Source organism: Salmo trutta, chromosome 1 (genome assembly GCF_901001165.1).
Source record: "Salmo trutta chromosome 1, fSalTru1.1, whole genome shotgun sequence".
NCBI classification, from domain to species: domain Eukaryota; kingdom Metazoa; phylum Chordata; class Actinopteri; order Salmoniformes; family Salmonidae; genus Salmo; species Salmo trutta.
The window spans coordinates 33,219,768-33,232,425 of NC_042957.1; the positions used below are offsets into that span (position 1 = coordinate 33,219,768).

At 49.3% G+C, this 12,658-nt stretch overlaps 1 protein-coding gene across 1 annotated transcript in view; it reads left to right on the forward strand.

Annotated features, from left to right (window-relative positions):
* LOC115194363 (gamma-aminobutyric acid type A receptor subunit rho2) overlaps positions 1–12,658 on the forward strand; it is a 48,627-nt gene that overhangs the window by 31,726 nt on the left and 4,243 nt on the right. The window lies entirely within an intron of this gene.

Genomic DNA, 12,658 nt, shown 5'->3' on the forward strand with positions numbered 1-12,658 from the left:
AGAAGTTCATCTCAACTACAGTATTGCACGACTTCAAGGAGGGGGGAAGTTGCTCATTCTCAGAGACTCGAAATCATGAAAATAATGGTCAATCAGGTTTGCTGATGGAATGTGTCGAGATATCGTAATATCTCCTTGGATCGGATTCTGCACCAAGAGGTTTCTAAACGTCTTTTTCCCAAGGCGTGCTTTCGACAGATACCCCTCGTGGATGACTGCATTGCAGCTAGCGGTAGGGGAAGACATTGAGGTCAGTGGAGAAGGCACTGTGACCTGTGACCATACATGGTTGGTTTTCCAATCCATCAGTGGGAGTAACCGATCCATCAAGTCTGCTCCGAGTAGCAGGGGTTCAGATTCGAGGCTGGTAACATACACAGGGTGAACGAGCAATACGTCCTGGAAGTGTAGTTTCAGCATGACTCTCAATGTGAGAGGCGAGGTAGTCTGAGTGACCCTCGAAGTGTAGTTTCGCATCATTCTACTTTTAACCAATGTTTAGTTGGCTTCAAAACCCTTTTGAGATCATCGAACAATGTTTTAGAGATGAGCGATATGAGAGAAATTTAATTTTTTACTTCCTTGCTAAGGGCGTTAATTCCTGCGGACCTGGTGTCCGGCAATTCCCCGTCTAGTCCTCTTGACTTATCTTTTACCATTTTCAAAAAAATGTAGCGCTTTAGTTCTTCACGTAGTGGAATTTCTAGAGAACATTGGTCTACGTTTTGATCGTCCTTTAACCCTTACCCTTGTGCTCTGACACTTCGTGTGGGTTGGGTGCAGGAACGTAGCGAATAGGTCAATTGTAGCGGTAGTCGTTTCGATGGCGACGTACTTTACAGTTATGTAGACTGCGGAGGTTATTGGAATCGTGGTGTTGTGGTAGAAACTGTTGTTGTGCGTCATTTCTCAATGCTCAAATACCTGATAATGCACCCTCTAACTGGAGTGAGTGCTCCTGGTCAAACCTCAAAACCGAGTGGTCAGGGCTCTTAGCGTTGCGAGCTTTTCTTGCTGTTCTTGCAAAGCTGTTCTTGCAAGCTCTCTGAGTTGTAAGATAGGCAAGCCAACGTGGGCTGTAAGGCCCAAGTAGGTAATGAAGGTGGAATACATGTTCGACAGAAACATTTGTTTGAATGGTAACAACTCTTCCATTCCTGTTTCAGTGAGAAGGCCAAAGTAAGCTGAACAAAGCCTATGATAGTAAGCTTGTGGGTGTTCATTCCAAGCTTGTTTGACAGTGTTAGTCAGTGAGCTATCGTGTTTGCGAGTCGCAGAACCACTCAATTCTAATTTCAAAGCTGTGGCAAGTTTAGCGTAGTCATTAAGCACATGCTGCTGTTGTAGACGAATTAACTTCATCACGTGTCTTTTCGATGTTCGCTTCAACAGGTAAACCCGGTCAGAACCCGTAGCGTTCGGGGAGCCATCCAATGCATCCTCTATGCCAGCTAGGAACGTCTCAGTATCGTTTGGCTGACCTGGAACGGGGTCAAAGGTGGGGAAATTCTTGACAAGATTGTCAAGGCGTTCCGCACAGTGGATTGGCTTCATCCTGTGGGGGAATTGGGGCCGAAAGGCCAAGAGGAGAAGCCAAGCTTTGGCTTTGTTGGCGAAGAGGCACCATATTACTCAGTGCCGAATGGCCAAGAGCAGAAGACCGAGGGACACATGAGGGAGGCAAAGTCTGAAACCTTCTATCATCTTCACTCCTTTGAGTACCGGACTCCGGTTGCTTGGTTGGGTAGTCACGCTGTAGCACGTGACCTTTCTGGAATTCCACCAGATTGTACCTAAAGGTGGTATTCTGCTGCACTTGCTCCTTTCGGTCTCAAACTTATCTGTCATTGTTTGCAGATAGAGGTCTTAAGTACGGAACAAGAGATTCAGTGATGAGATTTCCTCCGCTTGCTTAAAAATCACTATTTGTCACGTCCTGACCAGCAGATGGAGCTGTTGTAGTAGTTTTGGGGTCAGGACGAGGCAGTCTTGTGTGTGTGAATGTTCTGTGTTGGTCTTGTGACTCCTGATCAGGAACAGCTGGGGATCGTTGTTCCTGATTGGGAGTCATATATGTAGGAGTATGTTTGTCACTTGGTTTTGTGGGTAGTTGTCCTTGCACTGCGTTGTATGTGCCTGCAAGACTGTTGCCGTTGTCTTTATTGTTTTTTGTCCAGTGGATACTTTACTCCTTTTTTTTAAATTAAAAAACATGAGTATCCACATACCTGCTGCGCCTTGGTCCATTCTTGACGACGGACGTTACAGAACTACCCACCACCAAAGGACCAAGCAGCAGAAGAGGAGGAAGCCACAGGACAACAAAATGGAGGAATGGACATGGGAGGACGTCCTGGATGGCAAGGGAGCCTACACCTGGGAAGAGATCCTGGCCGGAAGGGATCGCCTCCCATGGGAACAGGTGGAGGCACTCAGGAGAGTGGAGGCAGCTGGACAGAGGAACCAACGCGAACGTTATGCTGGAACACGGCTGGCGAGGAAGCCGGAGAGGCACCCCCAAGACATTTTTTGGGGGGGGCACACGGGTAGTTTGGCCAGGCCAAGGAAGAGCCGTAAGTCAGCTACCCGTGACTACAGGGAGGTGCGTATGAGGTGGAGGGCGCCATGTTACGCTGAGGTACGCACCATCTCGCCTATACGGACGCACAGCCCAGTCCGCCCGGTACCAGTACCCCGCAGGTGCCAGGGCAAGGTGAGCATCGAGCCGGAAGGGGTGATGCCAACCCTGCACTCAAGACCGCCAGTGCACCCTTTCGGTCCGGTGTTTCCCGCTAGACGCACTAGCATGGAGGTGCGTGTCTCCAGGCTGGCACGTCCAGTACCAGCCCCACGCATCAGGAGTCTAGTGCGTCAGCCCAGCCTCGCCAGTCAACAGTCACCAGAGCTGCCCGCCAGTCAAGAGTCACCAGAGCTGCCCGGCAGTCGTAAGTCTCCAGAGCTGCCCGCCAGTTAGGAGTCACCAGAGCCGCCCGCTAGTCAGGAGCCGCCAGAGCCGCCCGCTAGTCAGGAGCCGCCAGAGTGGCCCGTCTGCCCGGAGATGCCAGAGTGGCCCGTCTGCCCGGAGATGCCAGAGTGGCCCGACTGCCTGGAACTGCCAGAGTGGCCCGACTGCCCGGAACTGCCAGAGTGGCCCGACTGCCCGGAGCTGCCAGAGTGGCCCGACTGCCCGGAGCTGCCAGAGTGGCCCGACTGCCCGGAGCTGCCAGAGTGGCCCGACTGCCCGGAGCTGCCAGAGTGGCCAGACTGCCCGGAGCTGCCAGAGTGGCCAGACTGCCCGGAGCTGCCAGAGTGGCCAGACTGTTCGGAGCTGCCAGAGTGGCCCGTCAGTCAGGATCAGCCCGAGTGGCCCTCCTGTCCTCCGGCCCAGCCCGAGTGGCCCTCCTGTCCTCCGGCCCAGCCCGAGTGGCCCTCCTGTCCTCCGGCCCAGCCCGAGTGGCCCTCCTGTCCTCCGGCCCAGCCCGAGTGGCCCTCCTGTCCTCCGGCCCAGCCCGAGTGGCCCTCCTGTCCTCCGGCCCAGCCCGCGTGGCCCTCCGGTCCTCCGGCCCAGCCCGAGTGGCCCTCCTGTCCTCCGGCCCAGCCCGAGTGGCCCTCCTGTCCTCCGGCCCAGCCCGAGTGGCCCTCCTGTCCTCCGGCCCAGCCCGAGTGGCCCTCCGGTCCTCCGGCCCAGCCCGAGTGGCCCTCCTGTCCTCCGGCCCAGCCCGAGTGGCCCTCCGGTCCTCCGGCCCAGCCCGAGTGGCCCTCCTGTCCTCCGGCCCAGCCCGAGTGGCCCTCCTGTCCTCAGGCCCAGCCCGAGTGGCCCTCCGGTCCTCCGGCCCAGCCCGAGTGGCCCTCCTGTCCTCCGGCCCAGCCCGAGTGGCCCTCCTGTCCTCCGGCCCAGCCCGAGTGGCCCTCCGGTCCTCCGGCCCAGCCCGAGTGGCCCTCCTGTCCTCCGGCCCAGCCCGAGTGGCCCTCCGGTCCTCCGGTCCTCCGGCCCAGCCCGAGTGGCCCTTCTGTCCTCCGGCCCAGCCCGAGTGGCCCTCCTGTCCTCCGGCCCAGCCCGAGTGGCCCGCCTGTCCTCCGGCCCAGCCCGAGTGGCCCGCCTGTCCTCCGGCCCAGCCCGAGTGGCCCGCCTGTCCGCCGGCCCAGCCCGAGTGGCCCGCCTGTCCTCCGGCCCAGCCCGAGTGGCCCGCATGTCTTCCGACCCAGCCAGAGTGGTCCGTCTGCCAGGGTCAGCCCGAGTGGCCCGTCTGCCCGGCGCAGCTATCGGCGCCACCAAAGTGGGCGACGCCGAAGGTGGAGCGAGGTCCACGTCCTGCACCTGAGCCACCTCCAGGATAGGTGGGTTGGGGAGGGAGGGTGTAGCACAGTGCCGTCGGTGACGGCAGCCACCTTCCCTCCCTTATTGTTTAGGGGTTATTGTTTATGGGTTTTGTTGGGGATTTTGTTTGTTGGTGTTTTCTGTTGTTAGGTGCATTCCGGGGTCTGCACCTTGAGGGGGGGGGGTACTGTCACGTCCTGACCAGCAGATGGAGCTGTTGTAGTAGTTTTGGGGTCAGGACGTGGCAGTCTTGTGTGTGTGAATGTTCTGTGTTGGTCTTGTGACTCCTGATCAGGAACAGCTGGGGATCGTTGTTCCTGATTGGGAGTCATATATGTAGGAGTATGTTTGTCACTTGGTTTTGTGGGTAGTTGTCCTTGCACTGCGTTGTATGTGCCTGCAAGACTGTTGCTGTTGTCTTTATTGTTTTTTGTCCAGTGGATACTTTACTCCTTTTTTTAAATTAAAAAACATGAGTATCCACATACCTGCTGCGCCTTGGTCCATTCTTGACGACGGACGTTACACTATTTCCATTTTCATCACCTGAGTTCTCTCATCATTCATTTGATCAATGACTTCAATGGTCAATGGTCAATGACTTCTGCTGACCTGTCATCCAACTTAGTAATTGTGTTCATTAACTGATCGTCTTTGGTTTGCAGCATTTGTAGTAGAACAGTGTTACTTTGAGTAACGTTCAACAAAACTGCATGCATGTTATCAAGTTGAGTGCTCCTGTTTGTAGATAAATCGTCAGATTTATCTAGTTTGGCATGGACATGGTCACATTTAGTTTTGGCTAACTCGAGTTGTTCCTGTAGAAAACGATTTTGTTCCTGTAGTAAACTATTTTGTTCAATAGTTTGTGCTCTTTCATCGTCATACGTTTTTGCAATTACATTTAATTGTTCAGTTTTCAAATGCAGTTCCATAGCTAGCAGATTTTTTCCCTTTTCTGCTTTTGTCATTAGTTTCCTGGTTCTCTCCACCTGTCCCTTTATGTCTACCTGCTTGTGCTTCAGCTGTGCACTGCGGTATTGGACCAATACCAATCTTGGATGGCAAGACATCAGGGTTAAACTGGAGAGAACCTTTACAAAGCCTGTGCCCGACGGTTGATTTTGGAGAGCGTTTGTCGCGATTTGTACTGTTTTTCCTCTAATGGCATAGTTAGGGTTGGTATCTCTGCGAAGGTCAGAGATCAATCCTGTTATGGGTGAGGGTTCACTAATTAACGGAGGAGTGGGAACCATTTCCTCTGATAGCTTGAACATTATTTGAACATTTGAGAGGATCATTTCATTTTTTCCTGTTTTTCCAAAGTTTAGTTTTGGAATACGTTAGACCTTAATGAACCATCAGTACTGTATCAGTAATGTGACGTGAATGAATTTGCAAAACGAATTGACTTGATTAATTAATGATAATGATTAATCATACCTGTATAGACAGCTGGGAATTAAACTAGTTAATCTGAGAAGTTGGTTCATCTAGGTTAATATAGGAAAGTTTAAAATGTCTCATTTAATTGGAAGAACCTGAAAAGGTATGTTCGACAATTTAATGGTACATGACAATGATATCCAATCAATTGCGATTGTCTGGATTATCATAAGTGTAACCAGTAGAGCAAATGTTATGGTACATTCACCACTAGGTTCACTTATCCGTAAGGCCGAAGCCACGTGGGATTCCTGCTGGAGGCGAGACTTCATTCAGTACTGGGTAGTCCTGAATGAGCTTTGCAAAAGCAAATTTTACTGATAAATCAATGTTAATGATAAATCAAAACTGTATTTGTCACATAAGGCACAGCCTTCCCAAAGTCGTCCTCCTCAGGATGTTAGCAAGGCTGTGGATGTCTCTGCTATTCCTACTGAATACCATGACCTCCTGGAAGTGTTCAGTAAGGCACGTGCTACTTCCCTTCCCCCGCACCATCCTTATGATTGTGCCATTGACCTTCTCCCAGGCACTACACCACCTCGGGGTCGGTTGTATTCTCTGTCCGGACCAGAGACTAAAGCTATGGAAGAGTACATAGAGGAGTCTCTGGCCACTGGGGCCATCCTTCTGCATCTCAGGGTTTTTCTTTGTGGATAAGAAGGACAAGAGCCTGTGCCCGTGCATTGACTACCGGGGAATTAACAATATCACAAAAATTGTTACCCCCTACCTCTCCTCTCCTCGGCATTTGAACCTCTCCAGGGGGCTTCCATGTTTTCCAAGTTGGACCTTCGGAATGCCTACCACCTAGTTTGGATATGCTAGAGGGATGAGTGGAAGACAGCCTTCAACACAGCCAGTGGACATTTTGAGTACCAGGTCACCAACGCTCCCACTGTCTTCCAGGCTTTGGTCAATGATGTGCTTGGGACATGCTAAACTGGATTGTGTTCGTCTACCTGGATGACATCCTGTTTTTTTCCCGATCTGCCCAAGAACATGTACTCCATGTCAGACAGGTCCTTCAGCGCCTCCTGGAGAACCAATTGTTTGTGAAAGCCGAGAAGTGTGAGTTCCACTGCTCTTCTATCACCTTTCTGGGATATGTCATTACTGAAGGCAATGTTCAGATGGATCCTGGAAAGGTGAAAGCATTGGTGGGTTTGCAAACTTCTACTGCCGTTTCATTTGGGATTACAGCACCCTGGCGGCCCCCCTCTCGGCACTCACCTCCCCCAATTTACCGTTCAAATGGTCTCCAGCTATCGACAAAGCCTTTGTGGACCTGAAGCATCGGATCACAACAGCACCCATCCTCATCCATCCGGACCCCTCGTGTCAATTTGTGGTGGAAGTGGATGCTTCGGATGTTGGAGTGGGGGCCATCCTGTCCCAGCGATCTGCCCAGGACCAGAAGCTTCATCCCGGTGCTTTCCTGTCCCATTGTCTCAATCCTGCTGAGAGGAATTATGAAGTTGGCAACCGAGAACTCCTGGCGGTGAAGATGGCGTTGGAGGAGTGGAGGCACTGGCTGGAAGGAGCAGAACAGCCATTCCTGGTCTGGACTGACCATAAAAACTTGGAATATCTCCGTTCAGCCAAGCGCCTCAACTCAAGGCAGGCCCGGTGGGCCCTCCTGTTAACCTCTTGAGGGGGTGTGGGATGCTACCGTCCCACCTGGCCAACATCCGGTGAAATTGCAGAGCGCCAAATTCAAATTAAATTACTATAAATATTTAACTCATGAAATCACAAGTGAAATACATAAAAATAAAGCTTAACTTGTTGTTAATCCGTGTCAGATTTCAAAAAGGCTTTACGGCAAAAGCAAACCATGCGATTATCTGAGGACAGCACTCAGTACACAAAACATTACATACAGTTTCCAGCCAAGTAGATTAGTCACGAAAGTCAAAAATAGCAATAAAATTAAGTACCTTTGATGATCTTTGTATGGTTGCACTCACAAGACTCCCAGTTACACAATAAATGTTCATTTTGTTCGATAAAGTCCCTCTTTATATCCAAAAACCTCAATTTTGTTGGCGTGTTTTGTTCAGTAATCCAATGGCTCAAATGCGGTCACAACAGGCAGATGAAAATTCCAAATAGTACCGGTAAAGTTCGTAGAAACATGTCTTACGATGTTAATAATCAATCCTCAGGTTGTTTTTAGCCTAAATAATCGATAATATTTCAACCGGACAATAGCGTCGTCAATATAAAAGAAAAACAAGAAAGGCACAATCTCGGTCGCGCTCAGAAAACAGCTCTGGGGACATCCCACTATCCTCTCACTCAAAGTTGTCATTCTCCCTCATTTTTCAGAATAAAAGCCTGAAACAATGTCTAAAGACTGTTCACAACTAGTGGAAGCCATAGGGAACGGAATCTGGGTCCTATCCCTTTAAATGGTGGATAGGCTTTCATTGGAAAAACAGCCATTTCAAAATAATGGCACTTCCTGAATGGATTTTCCTCAGGGTTTTGCCTGCCATTTCAGGTCTGTTATACTCACATACATTATTCTAACAGTTTTAGAAACTATGGAGTGTTTTCTATCCAAATCTACTAATTATATGCATATCCTAGCTTCTGGGCCTGAGTAGCAGGCAGTTTACTTTGGGCACGCTTTTCATCCGGAGGTGAAAATAGTGGCCCCTACCCTAGTGAGATTAACCAGATTCAACTTTACCATTTTCTACCATCCTGGGTCTAAAAATGTGAAGCCTGATGCTCTCTCCCGCCTATACAGTTCCTCTGCCACACCCTCGACTTCCGAAACCATTCTCCCTACCTCATGCCTTGCTGCCACTGTGGATTGGGGTATTGAGAATCTGGTTCACGAGGTGCAACGCTCCCAACCTGGACCTGAAGGGGGCCCGGCTAACCGGCTGTTTGTCCCTAACCCAGTCTGGCCCCGGGTCCTGGAATTGGCTCATTCCTCCAGGCTGACCTGTCGTCCAGGGTCCCATCGTACACTAGCCTTCCTTCAACAAAGCTTCTGATAGCCCACAATGGTCCCTGACATCTCTGCTTTCATCACCGCATGCACTGTGTGTGCTCAAAACAAGACGGAAAGCTCCTTCTGGCCTCCTGCAGCCACTACCGGTTCCTCATCGTCCCTGGTCTCATATATCTCTGGACTTTGTCACTGGGCTCCCTCCATCTGATGGCAACACTGTCATTCTAACGGTAGTCGACCGGTTCTCCAAGGCCGCCCATTTCATCCCTCTCCCCAAACTACCTTCTGCCAAGGAGACGGCCCAGCTTATGGTGCTTCATGTCTTCTGGATCCATGGACTCCCAGTAAACATGGTCTCTGATCGGGGTCCTCAGTTCTCATCTCAGTTCTGGAAGGCATTCTGCACCCTTATTGGGTCGTCAGCCAGCCTGTCATCCGGATTCCATCCCCAAACTAATGGTTAGTCGGAGCGAGCCAACCAAGACCTGGAGACCACCTTAAGGTGCCTGGTCTCAACTAACCCCACTATCTGGAGCCGTCAACTGGTCTGGGTCGAGTATGCCCGGAACACTCTTCCCAGTTCTGCCACTGGACTCTCCCCTTTTGAGTGCTCCATGGGTATCAGCCTCCACTCTTCCCAGAACAAGAGCAGGAGGTCAGCGTACCCTCACCCCAGCTGTTTGTCCACCGCTGTCGACGTACCTGGAGAAGAGCCAGGGCGGCTATTCTCAGATCAACTCCAGGTATCGTCGACAAGCGGACCGTCGCCGGACCCCAGCTCCCCGCTACCGCATTGGGCAGAGGGTATGGCTTTCAACTCGGGACCTGCCCCTTCGGGTAGAGTCCCGCAAGCTGTCTCCCCGGTTCATTGGTCCTTTTCCCATCTCCAGAGCCCTAAGTTCCACTGATGTCCGTCTTGTGTTACCCCGTACCCTCTGTATTCACCCTACCTTCCATGTGTCTAGGATTAAGCCTGCATCTCACTGTCCTTTGTCTTCTGTCTCCAGGCTCATCCCTCCCCCAAGGGTTATCAATGGCCAGCCAGCATAAACTGTGAGACGCCTCCTGAAGGTTTGACCATGGGGCAGGGGTTTCCAGTACCTGGTTGACTAGGAGGGTTATGGCCCGGAGGAGAGGTGCTGGGTCCCTGCTAAAGACATTTTGGACCCGGCCCTCATCGCAGATTTCCACTGTCGACACCCCGGTCAGCCAGGTAGGCGCCCAGGTAGGACGCCAAGTAGCGTCCCTAGGGGGAGGGGTACTGTCACGCCCTGATCTGTTTCACCTGTCCTTGTGATTGTCTCCACCCCCTCCAGGTGTCGCTTATTTTCCCCATTGTATTTATCCCTTTGTTTCCTGTCTCTTTGTGCCAGTTCGTCTTGTATGTTTCCAAGTCAACCAGCGAAATTCTGGACTTTGTACCCACCTGCCTGACCATTTTGCCTGCCTTGACCACGAGCCTATCTGCCACTCTATACCTTCTGGACTCTGATCTGGTTTTGACCTTTTTGCCTGTCCATGACCATTCTCTTGCCTACCCCTTTGTATTAATAAACATTGTAAGACTCCAACCGTCTGCCTCCTGTGTCTGCATTTGGGTCTCGCCTTGTGCCTTGATAGTTGTCGTGTCTTTGGCATCATTAAAGTGAAGACTGTTATTTTATCAAATCTCTGTAATTATTATTACGTGACTAAACTAATCATGTAAATGCAATTAACTAGGAGGTCAGGGCACCAAGGAAAATCTTCAGATTGCAAAGTTGGGAGCCGGAGTTGGTCTCCCGCTGGAGGTGGGAGTTCCGGCAGTATTAGACAGTACTGAATGTGCTTTGCAAAAGCACATTTTACTGATAAATCAATGTTAATGATAAATCAAACCTGTATAGGCTATTTGGGAATTAAACTTTAATTAACCTGAGAGCGTTGCTGTATCAAGGTTAATGTGGAAAAGTTTAAATTGTCTCATTTGTAGAAACCCATCCATTTGGATATTATTTAAAATGTCCATTGGAAAAAGGTAAATCTGGCAATTTTAGTTAAATTGAATGAGACATCGACATCCTGTCAGTTGAGACTGGCTGGATATCATAAGTAACCACTTGTTAAACGTGATCCACGTTAGGGTGTCGCCTAAATAATTATTTTTAAAAGAAATGTACTGGTGATTCTTCACCCCCAGGGATTCACTGATCACAGAAAGCTGAAATCAAATGGAAGTACAAAGGGTTGGACTTCCGTCGCACAAGACGGAGGAATTTCAATGTGACACAGGAAAAACAAAATGGCTGCTTTCCCTTTGTTAGCTTAGCATCTCGTGCAAGCTAATCCTACTTTGTACACTTTCAAGCATAACATAGGATCCCCTTAAACAAGGGAACGGTTTTACTAGTAATGTCTTACGTTCAAACCCTTTTCGGCGATCTTCTTTGCTAGCCCTAAGTTACCGGAACTCGATACGCCTGTGCCCTACCCACACTACTGCAAACGCACGGGACCAAGATGTATTGCTTGGTCAAGCTAATATATCCTCAAATTTCAGTTGGCTGGCCCTATGTCCTCGCTCGTGAAATTAATAATGACAGAGTTTACCCGCGTCTGAAACACAAGAGACAGAAATAGGACCTTTGGCCCAACGCGTCTATTTGTCAAATTTCTATAAGTATCTGGATCACTTAGAAATGTAATCACTAACTTCACAACTCATAACCCACTCTGACGTCATCAGAAAAGCGACACCGTGTCACGCCCTGACCTTAGAGATGTTTATTTTCCTCCAGTTTGGTTAGGTCAGGGTGTGATGTGGGGTGGGCAATCTAGTTTTTCTTTTTCTTTGTTTTGGCTGAGTATGGTTTCCAATCAGAGGCAGCTGTCCATCGTTGTCTCTGATTGGGAACCATACGTAGGCAGCCCTTTTTCCCTCCTTGAGTTGTGGGATCTTGTTTTTGTGCAGCTGCCTTTGAGCAGCCCCAGAGCGTCACGTTTCTTTCTGTTTTACCTGTTTATTGTTTTGTTCGTTTTTTTCTTCAATAAAGTATGTGGAATTACCGGCACGCTGCGCCTTGGCTTATATATGACAGAGAGTTCGAAGATAGCGAACGTGACACACCGGGACAACTATGGGCAACACACACACCACACGGCACTATTCATGTCTAACGCATTCTGTTTGTACAGTAATCTGATTGCACAATTAATGTATATACTTAATTCAATCATGAAGATCTCATTCTATTTTAGATTCCTCACAGGGGGCACCAAAATGGCATGTCTGTGACTATCATTAAATGTGAAGACTGTTATTTTATCAAATCAATTCTCTGTGTAATTATTATTACGTGATTAAACTAATCATGTAAACTATAATTAATTAGGAAGTTGGGGAACTACGGGAAAATGTTTATAGAGTCTCTATTTCCCGAATCGACTCTTCAGATATTTTCATATCTTATCAATTAGTCCTCTGTTAATGAATTATTAATTGTTACCTCATTAGTCTCATTCCAAACATCATAAAATTATTGGTTATCTGCACAAACCCTAGTTTCCATAATGAATCAGCAATATACAAATTAGCTTAATTTTGCAAACCGTAGTCTGGCTTTTTTATGCCAGTTTTGGAGCAGTGGCTTCTTCCTTGCTGGTTATGTAGATATAGGACTCGTTTTACTGTGGATATAGATACTTTGGCACCTGTTTCCTCCAGCATCTTCACAAGGTCTTTTGCTGTTGTTCTGGGATTGATTTGAACTTTTCGCACCAAAGTACATTCATCTCTAGGAGACAGAACGCGTCTCCTTCCTGAATGGTATGACGGCTGCGTGGTCCCATGGTGTTTATACTTGCATACTATTGTTTGTACAGATGAACGTGGTACCTTCAGGCATTTGGAAATTGCTCCCAAGGATGAACCAGACTTGTGGAGGTCT